Here is a 13590-nt window from a genome sequence, read left to right on the forward strand (position 1 = left end):
GAATCGAAAGAATCGAATTGAATCAAATAGAGAAGAATCTAATGGTAAGGAATCGAATCGAAAAGAATCCAATTGTATTGAATCGAATCGAAAAGAAATGAATTGAATAGATTATAAAAGAATCGAATCGAAAGGAATCGACTCGAAACGTAAAGAATCGAATCGAAAAAATTGAATAGATCAAAAAGAATTGAATAGAAATGAATCGAATCGAAATGAAAAGAATTGAATCGAATCGAATCGAAAACAATCGAATAAAAAAGAATCGAATTGAAACAAAAGAATCGCATTGTATTTAATCGAATCAAAAAATCTAATTGAATCGAATCGAAAAGAATCGATTTGAAAAGAATCTAATCGAATTGATAGAAAATTGAATCGAATCGAAAACAATCGAATCGAATCGAAAAGAATCGAATTGTATGGAAACGAATCGAAAAGAATCTAATTGAGTAGAAAAGAATCAAATCAAATTTAATGGAATCGAAAAGAACCGAATAGCATCGAATTGAATCGAATCGAAAAGAATCGAAACGAATTGAATCGAAAAGCATTGAGTCGAATCAAATCGAAAAGAATCGAATCGTATCAAATTGAAAAAGAATCGAATCGATCTGAAAAGAATTGAATCGAATTGAATCGAATCGAAAAGAATCAAATTGAAACGAAAAGAATCAAATCGAATAGCAAAGAATCGAATCGAAACGAATCGATTTGAAAAGAGCCGAATCGAATCGAATTGAATGAAATATTCGAATCGAATCGAAAAGAATCTAATCTAATGAAATCCAAAAGAATCAAATCGAAACAAATAGAATCAAACCGAATGGAATTGAATCGAAAAGAGTCGATTCGAATCAAATTGGAATGAAAAGAATTGAATCGAATCGAATAAAAAACAAGTGAATCGAATAGAATAGAAAAGAAGAGAATCGAAACGAAAAGAATCAAATTGAATCGAAAGGAATCGAATCGAAAAGAATCGAATCAAAGAGAAAAGACTCGAATCGAATGGAAAAGAATAGAATCAAAAAGAATCGAATTGAAACAAAAAGAATCGAATTGAATTGAATCGAAAAGAATCGAATGGAATCGAATCGAAAAGAATCGAATTGAATTAAATCGAAGAGAATCGAATTGAATTGAATCGAAGAGAATCGAATCGAATAGAAAAGAATCAAATCGAAATGAATCGATTTGAAAGAAAAGAATCGAATCGAATCAAATTGAATGAAAAGAATTGAATCGAATCAAAAAGAATTGAATCAAAAAGAATCAAACCGAAACAAAAAGAATCAAACCGAATTGAAAAGAATCTAACTGAATAGAATCGAAAAGAATCGACGTACCGAATCGAATCCAATCGAAAAAATCTAATCGTATCAAATCGAATCGAAAAGAATTGAAATGAATAGAATAGAAAAGATTCGAATCAAATCAAAAACAATCAAATCGAGTAATATCGAATCGAAAAGAATCGAATCGAAAAGAATCGAATCGAATGGAAAAGAATTGAATCAAAAAGAATTGATTCAAATCAAAAAGAATCGAATGATTCGAATCGAAAAGACTCGAATCGAAAAGAATCGAAAAGAATCGAATCGAATCAAAAAGGATCGAATCGCAAAGAACCGAATCTAAAGAAAAGGAATCGAATCCAATCGAAACGAATAGAATCGAAAAGAATCGATTTGAATCGAAATGAAAAGAATCGTATCGAATCAAATCGAAAAAAATCAAATGGAATCGAATCGAATCGTATCGAAAAGAATCAAATCAAATGAAAAGAATCGAATCGAATAGAAAAGAATCGAATTGATTGGAATCGACTCGAAAACAATCTAATTGAATTGAAAGGAATCGAATCAAATTTAATGGAATCGACAAGAATCGTATCAAATCAAAAAGATCGATACTTACCTGGCAGGGGAGATACCATGATCACGAAGGTGGTTTTCCCAGGGCGAGGCTTATCCATTGCACTCCGGATGTGCTGACCCCTGCGATTTCCCCAAATGTGGGAAACTCGACTGCATAATTTGTGGTAGTGGGGGACTGCGTTCGCGCTTTCCCCTGGTGATTCTGGTGGCTAAGATCAGACCTCGTTTCTGGCTGCGTGCGCCTCGGAGGCCTCGTGAGCTATTCTTTGACTTTCTTGTGGTTACGGCTTGGCCTTCGGGGCTTTTCGCGTGTCATCCGTCCCGTGTCGTCCTTATGACCGCTCACGTCGGTGCTCACTTTCGGTTGTATCTGTATGTGGCGAGGAGTTTCCTTACTTGGGACGCCTCGGTGCTTGAGCGGTGACCGGCTCTCTCAGCAATAAAGAAATAATATCCTTTAAAAAAAAAAAAAAAAAAAGATCGAATCGAAATGAATCAATTCGAAAAGAATCAAATCGAATCGAATCGAAAAGAATCGAATCGAAAAGAATTGAATTGAAAAGAATCGAATTGAATCGAATTGAAAAGACTCGAATCGAATTAAAAGAATCGAATCGAATCGAAAAGAATCGAATCGAATCGGAAAGAATTGAATTGGAATGAATCGATTTGAATCGAATTGAAAAGAATCGAATCGAAAAAATCGAATCGAAAAGAACTGAGTTGAGTTGAATCGAATCGAAAGATTCGAATCGAATCGTGTCGAATCAAAAAGATGGAATCGAAACGAATCGAATCGAATCGAATCGAAAAGAATCGAATAGATAGAAAAGAATCAAATCGAATAGAAAAGAATTTGAATCGAATTGAAACGATTCAAAAACATCGAAACTAATCGAATCATCGAATGGAAAAGAATCGAATCGAATCAAAAAGAATCGAAACGAACTGAATCGAAAGAATCGAATCGAACAGAATCGAAAAGAATTGAATCGTGATGTAACAAATCGAATCCAAATGATCGAATCAAGCCAAGTCGAAAAGAATTGAATCGAAAAGAATCGAATCAAAATGAAAGAATCGAATAGAATCGAATTGAAAAATCGAATTGAACCGAATCAAATAGAATAGAATCGAACAGAATTGAATCGAATGAAAAGAATCTTATCGAATCGATTCGAAAAGAATTGAATCGAATCGAATGGAGAAGAATCAAATCAAATGGAATCGAAAAGAATCGAATCAAAGAGAATCTAATCGAAACGAAAAGAATCAATCGAATCGAAAAGAATCGAATCGAAACGAAAAGTGTCGAATCGAATCGAATCGAAAGAAAGAATCGAATCGAACCGAAAAGAATCAAATCGAATCGAAAAGAATCGAATTGAATTGAATCGTAATGAAAAGAATCGAATCGAATCGAAAGAATCAAATCAATCGAAAACATTGAATCGAATGCAATCAAATCAAAGAATCGAATCGAATTGAAAAGAATCAAATCGAATTGATTGAATCGAAAAGAATCGAATCGAATCGCATCTCGAATCGAAAAATAAATGAATGAAAAAATAATCGAATCGAATTGAGAATAATTGGAATTGAATTGAATCGATAATCGAATCGAAACTAATCGAATCGAATCAAATCGATTCGAAAAAATCGAATCAGATTGCAACGAATCGAATCATATTGAATTGATTTGAATTGAAATGAATCGAATCTAATCAAATCAAAAAGAATCGAATCCAAAGAATCGAATTGTAGAAAATCAAATCAAAACAAAAAGATTCAAATCGAAACGAATCAAATTGAAAAGAATCGAATCGAATCGAATCGAAAAGAATCGAATCGAATCGAAAAGAATCGAATAGAAAAGAATCGTATCGAATCAAATCTAAAGAATCGAATCGAATCGAATAAAAAGAATCGAATCGAATTGATTCGCATCGAAAAGAATCGAATCGTATCGAATCGAAAAGAATCGAATCTATTCGAATCGAATGGAATTGAATCAAAAAGAATCGAATCGAATTGAAACGAAAAGAATCGAATAGATTCGAATTGAAACAAATCGAAAAAAATCAAAACGAATCAAATCACATCGAGTGGAAAAGAATCGAATCAATAGAAAAGAATCGAATTGAATCGAACTGAATCGAAAAGAATCGAATAGATCAAATCAAAAAGAATCGAATCGATTCCAGATGAACCGAGTAGAATCGAGTCGAAGTGAAAAGAATTGAATCGAATCGAAAAGAATCTAATCGAAACGAAAAGAATCGAATCGAAGAGAATCTAATCGAAATGAAAAGAATCAAATCGAATCGAAAAGAATCGAATCGAAACGAAAACTGTCGAATCGAATCGAATCGAAAAGAATCGAGTTGAATAGAAAAGAATCGAATCGAATAAAATCGATAAGATTTGAATCAAATCCAATAGAATCGAAAAGATTCGAATCGAATTGAAAAGAAACGAACCGAAGTGAAAAGAATCGAATCGAATCGAAAGAATCAAATCGAAAAAAAAATCGAATCGAAATTAAAAGAATCGAATCGAATCAAAGCATAAAGAATCGAATCTAATTGAATCGAAAGAATCGAATTGAATCAAATAGAGAAGAATCTAATGGTAAGGAATCGAATCGAAAAGAATCCAATTGTATTGAATCGAATCGAAAAGAAATGAATTGAATAGATTATAAAAGAATCGAATCGAAAGGAATCGACTCGAAACGTAAAGAATCGAATCGAAAAATTGAATAGAATCAAAAAGAATTGAATAGAAATGATCGAATCGAATGAAAAGAATTGAATCGAATCGAATCGAAAACAATCGAATAAAAAAGAATCGAATTGAAACAAAAGAATCGCATTGTATTTAATCGAATCAAAAAATCTAATTGAATCGAATCGAAAAGAATCGATTGAAAAGAATCTAATCGAATTGATAGAAAATTGAATCGAATCGAAAACAATCGAATCGAATCGAATGGAAAAGAATCGAATTGTATGGAAACGAATCGAAAAGATCTAATTGAGTAGAAAAGAATCAAATCAAATTTAATGGAATCAAAAAAGAACCGAATAGCATCGAATTGAATCGAATCGAAAAGAATCGAAACGAATTGAATCGAAAAGCATTGAGTCGAATCAAATCGAAAAGAATCGAATCGTATCAAATTGAAAAGAATCGAATCGATCTGAAAAGAATTGAATCGAATTGAATCGAATCGAAAAGAATAAATTGAAACGAAAAGAATCAAATCGAATAGCAAAGAATCGAATCGAAACGAATCGATTTGAAAAGAGCCGAATCGATCGAATTGAATGAAATATTCGAATCGAATCGAAAGAATCTAATCTAATGAAATCCAAAAGAATCAAATCGAAACAAATAGAATCAAACCGAATGGAATTGAATCGAAAAGAGTCGATTCGAATCAAATTGGAATGAAAGAATTGAATCGAATCGAATAAAAAAACAAGTGAATCGAATAGAATAGAAAAGAAGAGAATCGAAACGAAAAGAATCAATTGAATCGAAAGGAATCGAATCGAAAAGAATCGAATCAAAGAGAAAAGACTCGAATCGAATGGAAAAGAATAGAATCAAAAAGAATCGAATTGAAACAAAAAGAATCGAATGAATTGAATCGAAAAGAATCGAATGGAATCGAATCGAAAAGAATCGAATTGAATTAAATCGAAGAGAATCGAATTGAATTGAATCGAAGAGAATCGAATCGAATAGAAAAGAATCAAATCGAAATGAATCGATTTGAAAGGAAAAGAATCGGGATCCCTGGGTGGCGCAGCGGTTTGGCGCCTGCCTTGGCCCAGGGCGTGATCCTGGAGACCGGGATCGAATCCCACGTTGGGCTCCTGGTGCATGGAGCCTGCTTCTCCCTCTGCCTGTGTCTCTGCCTCTCTCTCTCTCTCTGTGACTATCATAAATAAATAAAAATTTAAAAAAAAAAAAAAAAAAAAATGAAAGGAAAAGAATCGAATCGAATCAAATTGAATGAAAAGAATTGAATCGAATCAAAAAGAATTGAATCAAAAAGAATCAAACCGAAACAAAAAGAATCAAACCGAATTGAAAAGAATCTAACTGAATAGAATCGAAAAGAATCGACGTACCGAATCGAATCCAATCGAAAAAAATCTAATCGTATCAAATCGAATCGAAAAGAATTGAAATGAATCGAATCGAAAAGAATCGAATCGAAAAGAATCGAATCGAATGGAAAAGAATTGAATCAAAAAGAATTGATTCAAATCAAAAAGAATCGAATTGATTCGAATCGAAAAGACTCGAATCGAAAAGAATCGAAAAGAATCGAATCGAATCAAAAAGGATCGAATCGCAAAGAACCGAATCTAAAGAAAAGGAATCGAATCCAATCGAAACGAATAGAATCGAAAAGAATCGATTTGAATCGAAATGAAAAGAATCGTATCGAATCAAATCGAAAAAAATCAAATGGAATCGAATCGAATCGTATCGAAAAGAATCAAATCAAATGAAAAGAATCGAATCGAATAGAAAAGAATCGAATTGATTGGAATCGACTCGAAAACAATCTAATTGAATTGAAAGGAATCGAATCAAATTTAATGGAATCGACAAGAATCGTATCAAATCAAAAAGATCGATACTTACCTGGCAGGGGAGATACCATGATCACGAAGGTGGTTTTCCCAGGGCGAGGCTTATCCATTGCACTCCGGATGTGCTGACCCCTGCGATTTCCCCAAATGTGGGAAACTCGACTGCATAATTTGTGGTAGTGGGGGACTGCGTTCGCGCTTTCCCCTGGTGATTCTGGTGGCTAAGATCAGACCTCGTTTCTGGCTGCGTGCGCCTCGGAGGCCTCGTGAGCTATTCTTTGACTTTCTTGTGGTTACGGCTTGGCCTTCGGGGCTTTTCGCGTGTCATCCGTCCCCGTGTCGTCCTTATGACCGCTCACGTCGGTGCTCACTTTCGGTTGTATCTGTATGTGGCGAGGAGTTTCCTTACTTGGGACGCCTCGGTGCTTGAGCGGTGACCGGCTCTCTCAGCAATAAAGAAATAATATCCTTTAAAAAAAAAAAAAAAAAAAAGATCGAATCGAAATGAATCAATTCGAAAAGAATCAAATCGAATCGAATCGAAAAGAATCGAATCGAAAAGAATTGAATTGAAAAGAATCGAATTGAATCGAATTGAAAAGACTCGAATCGAATTAAAAGAATCGAATCGAATCGAAAAGAATCGAATCGAATCGGAAAGAATTGAATTGGAATGAATCGATTTGAATCGAATTGAAAAGAATCGAATCGAAAAAATCGAATCGAAAAGAACTGAGTTGAGTTGAATCGAATCGAAAAGATTCGAATCGAATCGTGTCGAATCAAAAAGATGGAATCGAAACGAATCGAATCGAATCGAATCGAAAAGAATCGAATAGATAGCAAAGAATCAAATCGAATAGAAAAGAATTTGAATCGAATTGAAACGATTCGAAAACATCGAAACTAATCGAATCATCGAATGGAAAAGAATCGAATCGAATCAAAAAGAATCGAAACGAACTGAATCGAAAGAATCGAATCGAACAGAATCGAAAAGAATTGAATCGTGATGTAACAAATCGAATCCAAATGATCGAATCAAGCCAAGTCGAAAAGAATTGAATCGAAAAGAATCGAATCAAAATGAAAAGAATCGAATAGAATCGAATTGAAAATAATCGAATTGAACCGAATCAAATAGAATAGAATCGAACAGAATTGAATCGAATGAAAAGAATCTTATCGAATCGATTCGAAAAGAATTGAATCGAATCGAATGGAGAAGAATCAAATCAAATGGAATCGAAAAGAATCGAATCAAAGAGAATCTAATCGAAACGAAAAGAATCAATCGAATCGAAAAGAATCGAATCGAAACGAAAAGTGTCGAATCGAATCGAATCGAAAAGAATCGAATCGAACCGAAAAGAATCAAATCGAATCGAAAAGAATCGAATTGAATTGAATCGTAATGAAAAGAATCGAATCGAATCGAAAGAATCAAATCAAATCGAAAACAATTGAATCGAATGCAATCAAATCGAAAAGAATCGAATCGAATTGAAAAGAATCAAATCGAATTGATTGAATCGAAAAGAATCGAATCGAATCGCATCGAATCGAAAATAATAGAATTGAATAAAAATAATCGAATCGAATTGAGAATAATTGGAATTGAATTGAATCGATAATCGAATCGAAACTAATCGAATCGAATCAAATCGATTCGAAAAAATCGAATCAGATTGCAACGAATCGAATCATATTGAATTGATTTGAATTGAAATGAATCGAATCTAATCAAATCAAAAAGAATCGAATCCAAAGAATCGAATTGTAGAAAATCAAATCAAAACAAAAAGATTCAAATCGAAACGAATCAAATTGAAAAGAATCGAATCGAATCGAAAAGAATCGAATCGAATCGAAAAGAATCGAATAGAAAAGAATCGTATCGAATCAAATCTAAAAGAATCGAATCGAATCGAAAAAAAAGAATCGAATCGAATTGATTCGCATCGAAAAGAATCGAATCGTATCGAATCGAAAAGAATCGAATCTATTCGAATCGAATGGAATTGAATCAAAAAGAATCGAATCGAATTGAAACGAAAAGAATCGAATAGATTCGAATTGAAACAAATCGAAAAAATCAAAACGAATCAAATCACATCGAGTGGAAAAGAATCGAATCAAATAGAAAAGAATCGAATTGAATCGAACTGAATCGAAAAGAATCGAATAGATCAAATCAAAAAGAATCGAATCGATTCGAGATGAACCGAGTAGAATCGAGTCGAAGTGAAAAGAATTGAATCGAATCGAATCGAAAAGAATCTAATCGAAACGAAAAGAATCGAATCGAAGAGAATCTAATCGAAATGAAAAGAATCAAATCGAATCGAAAAGAATCGAATCGAAACGAAAACTGTCGAATCGAATCGAATCGAAAAGAATCGAGTTGAATAGAAAAGAATCGAATCGAATAAAATCGATAAGATTTGAATCAAATCCAATAGAATCGAAAAGATTCGAATCGAATTGAAAAGAAACGAACCGAAGTGAAAAGAATCGAATCGAATCGAAAGAATCAAATCGAAAAAAAATCGAATCGAAATTAAAAGAATCGAATCGAATCAAAGCATAAAGAATCGAATCTAATTGAATCGAAAGAATCGAATTGAATCAAATAGAGAAGAATCTAATGGTAAGGAATCGAATCGAAAAGAATCCAATTGTATTGAATCGAATCGAAAAGAAATGAATTGAATAGATTATAAAAGAATCGAATCGAAAGGAATCGACTCGAAACGTAAAGAATCGAATCGAAAAAATTGAATAGAATCAAAAAGAATTGAATAGAAATGAATCGAATCGAAATGAAAAGAATTGAATCGAATCGAATCGAAAACAATCGAATAAAAAAGAATCGAATTGAAACAAAAGAATCGCATTGTATTTAATCGAATCAAAAAATCTAATTGAATCGAATCGAAAAGAATCGATTTGAAAAGAATCTAATCGAATTGATAGAAAATTGAATCGAATCGAAAACAATCGAATCGAATCGAATGGAAAAGAATCGAATTGTATGGAAACGAATCGAAAAGAATCTAATTGAGTAGAAAAGAATCAAATCAAATTTAATGGAATCAAAAAGAACCGAATAGCATCGAATTGAATCGAATCGAAAAGAATCGAAACGAATTGAATCGAAAAGCATTGAGTCGAATCAAATCGAAAAGAATCGAATCGTATCAAATTGAAAAGAATCGAATCGATCTGAAAAGAATTGAATCGAATTGAATCGAATCGAAAAGAATCAAATTGAAACGAAAAGAATCAAATCGAATAGCAAAGAATCGAATCGAAACGAATCGATTTGAAAAGAGCCGAATCGAATCGAATTGAATGAAATATTCGAATCGAATCGAAAAGAATCTAATCTAATGAAATCCAAAAGAATCAAATCGAAACAAATAGAATCAAACCGAATGGAATTGAATCGAAAAGAGTCGATTCGAATCAAATTGGAATGAAAAGAATTGAATCGAATCGAATAAAAAACAAGTGAATCGAATAGAATAGAAAAGAAGAGAATCGAAACGAAAAGAATCAAATTGAATCGAAAGGAATCGAATCGAAAAGAATCGAATCAAAGAGAAAAGACTCGAATCGAATGGAAAAGAATAGAATCAAAAAGAATCGAATTGAAAAAAAAGAATCGAATTGAATTGAATCGAAAAGAATCGAATGGAATCGAATCGAAAAGAATCGAATTGAATTAAATCGAAGAGAATCGAATTGAATTGAATCGAAGAGAATCGAATCGAATAGAAAAGAATCAAATCGAAATGAATCGATTTGAAAGGAAAAGAATCGAATCGAATCAAATTGAATGAAAAGAATTGAATCGAATCAAAAAGAATTGAATCAAAAAGAATCAAACCGAAACAAAAAGAATCAAACCGAATTGAAAAGAATCTAACTGAATAGAATCGAAAAGAATCGACGTACCGAATCGAATCCAATCGAAAAAAATCTAATCGTATCAAATCGAATCGAAAAGAATTGAAATGAATAGAATAGAAAAGATTCGAATCAAATCAAAAACAATCAAATCGAGTAATATCGAATCGAAAAGAATCGAATCGAAAAGAATCGAATCGAATGGAAAAGAATTGAATCAAAAAGAATTGATTCAAATCAAAAAGAATCGAATTGATTCGAATCGAAAAGACTCGAATCGAAAAGAATCGAAAAGAATCGAATCGAATCAAAAAGGATCGAATCGCAAAGAACCGAATCTAAAGAAAAGGAATCGAATCCAATCGAAACGAATAGAATCGAAAAGAATCGATTTGAATCGAAATGAAAAGAATCGTATCGAATCAAATCGAAAAAAATCAAATGGAATCGAATCGAATCGTATCGAAAAGAATCAAATCAAATGAAAAGAATCGAATCGAATAGAAAAGAATCGAATTGATTGGAATCGACTCGAAAACAATCTAATTGAATTGAAAGGAATCGAATCAAATTTAATGGAATCGACAAGAATCGTATCAAATCAAAAAGATCGATACTTACCTGGCAGGGGAGATACCATGATCACGAAGGTGGTTTTCCCAGGGCGAGGCTTATCCATTGCACTCCGGATGTGCTGACCCCTGCGATTTCCCCAAATGTGGGAAACTCGACTGCATAATTTGTGGTAGTGGGGGACTGCGTTCGCGCTTTCCCCTGGTGATTCTGGTGGCTAAGATCAGACCTCGTTTCTGGCTGCGTGCGCCTCGGAGGCCTCGTGAGCTATTCTTTGACTTTCTTGTGGTTACGGCTTGGCCTTCGGGGCTTTTCGCGTGTCATCCGTCCCCGTGTCGTCCTTATGACCGCTCACGTCGGTGCTCACTTTCGGTTGTATCTGTATGTGGCGAGGAGTTTCCTTACTTGGGACGCCTCGGTGCTTGAGCGGTGACCGGCTCTCTCAGCAATAAAGAAATAATATCCTTTAAAAAAAAAAAAAAAAAAGATCGAATCGAAATGAATCAATTCGAAAAGAATCAAATCGAATCGAATCGAAAAGAATCGAATCGAAAAGAATTGAATTGAAAAGAATCGAATTGAATCGAATTGAAAAGACTCGAATCGAATTAAAAGAATCGAATCGAATCGAAAAGAATCGAATCGGAAAGAATTGAATTGGAATGAATCGATTTGAATCGAATTGAAAAGAATCGAATCGAAAAAATCGAATCGAAAAGAACTGAGTTGAGTTGAATCGAATCGAAAAGATTCGAATCGAATCGTGTCGAATCAAAAAGATGGAATCGAAACGAATCGAATCGAATCGAATCGAAAAGAATCGAATAGATAGAAAAGAATCAAATCGAATAGAAAAGAATTTGAATCGAATTGAAACGATTCGAAAACATCGAAACTAATCGAATCATCGAATGGAAAAGAATCGAATCGAATCAAAAAGAATCGAAACGAACTGAATCGAAAGAATCGAATCGAACAGAATCGAAAAGAATTGAATCGTGATGTAACAAATCGAATCCAAATGATCGAATCAAGCCAAGTCGAAAAGAATTGAATCGAAAAGAATCGAATCAAAATGAAAAGAATCGAATAGAATCGAATTGAAAATCGAATTGAACCGAATCAAATAGAATAGAATCGAACAGAATTGAATCGAATGAAAAGAATCTTATCGAATCGATTCGAAAAGAATTGAATCGAATCGAATGGAGAAGAATCAAATCAAATGGAATCGAAAAGAATCGAATCAAAGAGAATCTAATCGAAACGAAAAGAATCAATCGAATCGAAAAGAATCGAATCGAAACGAAAAGTGTCGAATCGAATCGAATCGAAAAGAATCGAATCGAACCGAAAAGAATCAAATCGAATCGAAAAGAATCGAATTGAATTGAATCGTAATGAAAAGAATCGAATCGAATCGAAAGAATCAAATCGAATCGAAAACAATTGAATCGAATGCAATCAAATCGAAAAGAATCGAATCGAATTGAAAAGAATCAAATCGAATTGATTGAATCGAAAAGAATCGAATCGAATCGCATCGAATCGAAAATAATAGAATTGAATAAAAATAATCGAATCGAATTGAGAATAATTGGAATTGAATTGAATCGATAATCGAATCGAAACTAATCGAATCGAATCAAATCGATTCGAAAAAATCGAATCAGATTGCAACGAATCGAATCATATTGAATTGATTTGAATTGAAATGAATCGAATCTAATCAAATCAAAAAGAATCGAATCCAAAGAATCGAATTGTAGAAAATCAAATCAAACAAAAAGATTCAAATCGAAACGAATCAAATTGAAAAGAATCGAATCGAATCGAAAAGAATCGAATCGAATCGAAAAGAATCGAATAGAAAAGAATCGTATCGAATCAAATCTAAAAGAATCGAATCGAATCGAATAAAAAAATCGAATCGAATTGATTCGCATCGAAAAGAATCGAATCGTATCGAATCGAAAAGAATCGAATCTATTCGAATCGAATGGAATTGAATCAAAAAGAATCGAATCGAATTGAAACGAAAAGAATCGAATAGATTCGAATTGAAACAAATCGAAAAAATCAAAACGAATCAAATCACATCGAGTGGAAAAGAATCGAATCAAATAGAAAAGAATCGAATTGAATCGAACTGAATCGAAAAGAATCGAATAGATCAAATCAAAAAGAATCGAATCGATTCGAGATGAACCGAGTAGAATCGAGTCGAAGTGAAAAGAATTGAATCGAATCGAATCGAAAAGAATCTAATCGAAACGAAAAGAATCGAATCGAAGAGAATCTAATCGAAATGAAAAGAATCAAATCGAATCGAAAAGAATCGAATCGAAACGAAAACTGTCGAATCGAATCGAATCGAAAAGAATCGAGTTGAATAGAAAAGAATTGAATCGAATAAAATCGATAAGATTTGAATCAAATCCAATAGAATCGAAAAGATTCGAATCGAATTGAAAAGAAACGAACCGAAGTGAAAAGAATCGAATCGAATCGAAAGATCAAATCGAAAAAAAATCGAATCGAAATTAAAAGAATCGAATCGAATCAAAGCATAAAGAATCGAATCTAATTGAATCGAAAGAATCGAATTGAAT

At 33.0% G+C, this 13590-nt stretch overlaps 3 non-coding genes across 3 annotated transcripts; all 3 read left to right on the forward strand.

Moving 5' to 3' along the window:
* Positions 1–1912: 1912 nt before the first annotated feature.
* Positions 1913–2076, forward strand: LOC119878339. The gene has a single exon (XR_005386788.1). It is a non-coding gene; the product is annotated as a U1 spliceosomal RNA (small nuclear RNA).
* Positions 2077–6537: 4461 nt separating this feature from the next.
* Positions 6538–6701, forward strand: LOC119878340. Its single transcript, XR_005386789.1, has one exon. It is a non-coding gene; the product is annotated as a U1 spliceosomal RNA (small nuclear RNA).
* A 4317-nt stretch (positions 6702–11018) lies between these two features.
* On the forward strand, positions 11019–11182 carry LOC119878341. Its single transcript, XR_005386790.1, has one exon. It is a non-coding gene; the product is annotated as a U1 spliceosomal RNA (small nuclear RNA).
* The last annotated feature ends 2408 nt before the right edge of the window (positions 11183–13590 follow it).

The sequence above is a fragment of the Canis lupus genome, unplaced genomic scaffold (genome assembly GCF_011100685.1).
Source record: "Canis lupus familiaris isolate Mischka breed German Shepherd unplaced genomic scaffold, alternate assembly UU_Cfam_GSD_1.0 chrUn_S1509H1693, whole genome shotgun sequence".
NCBI classification, from domain to species: domain Eukaryota; kingdom Metazoa; phylum Chordata; class Mammalia; order Carnivora; family Canidae; genus Canis; species Canis lupus.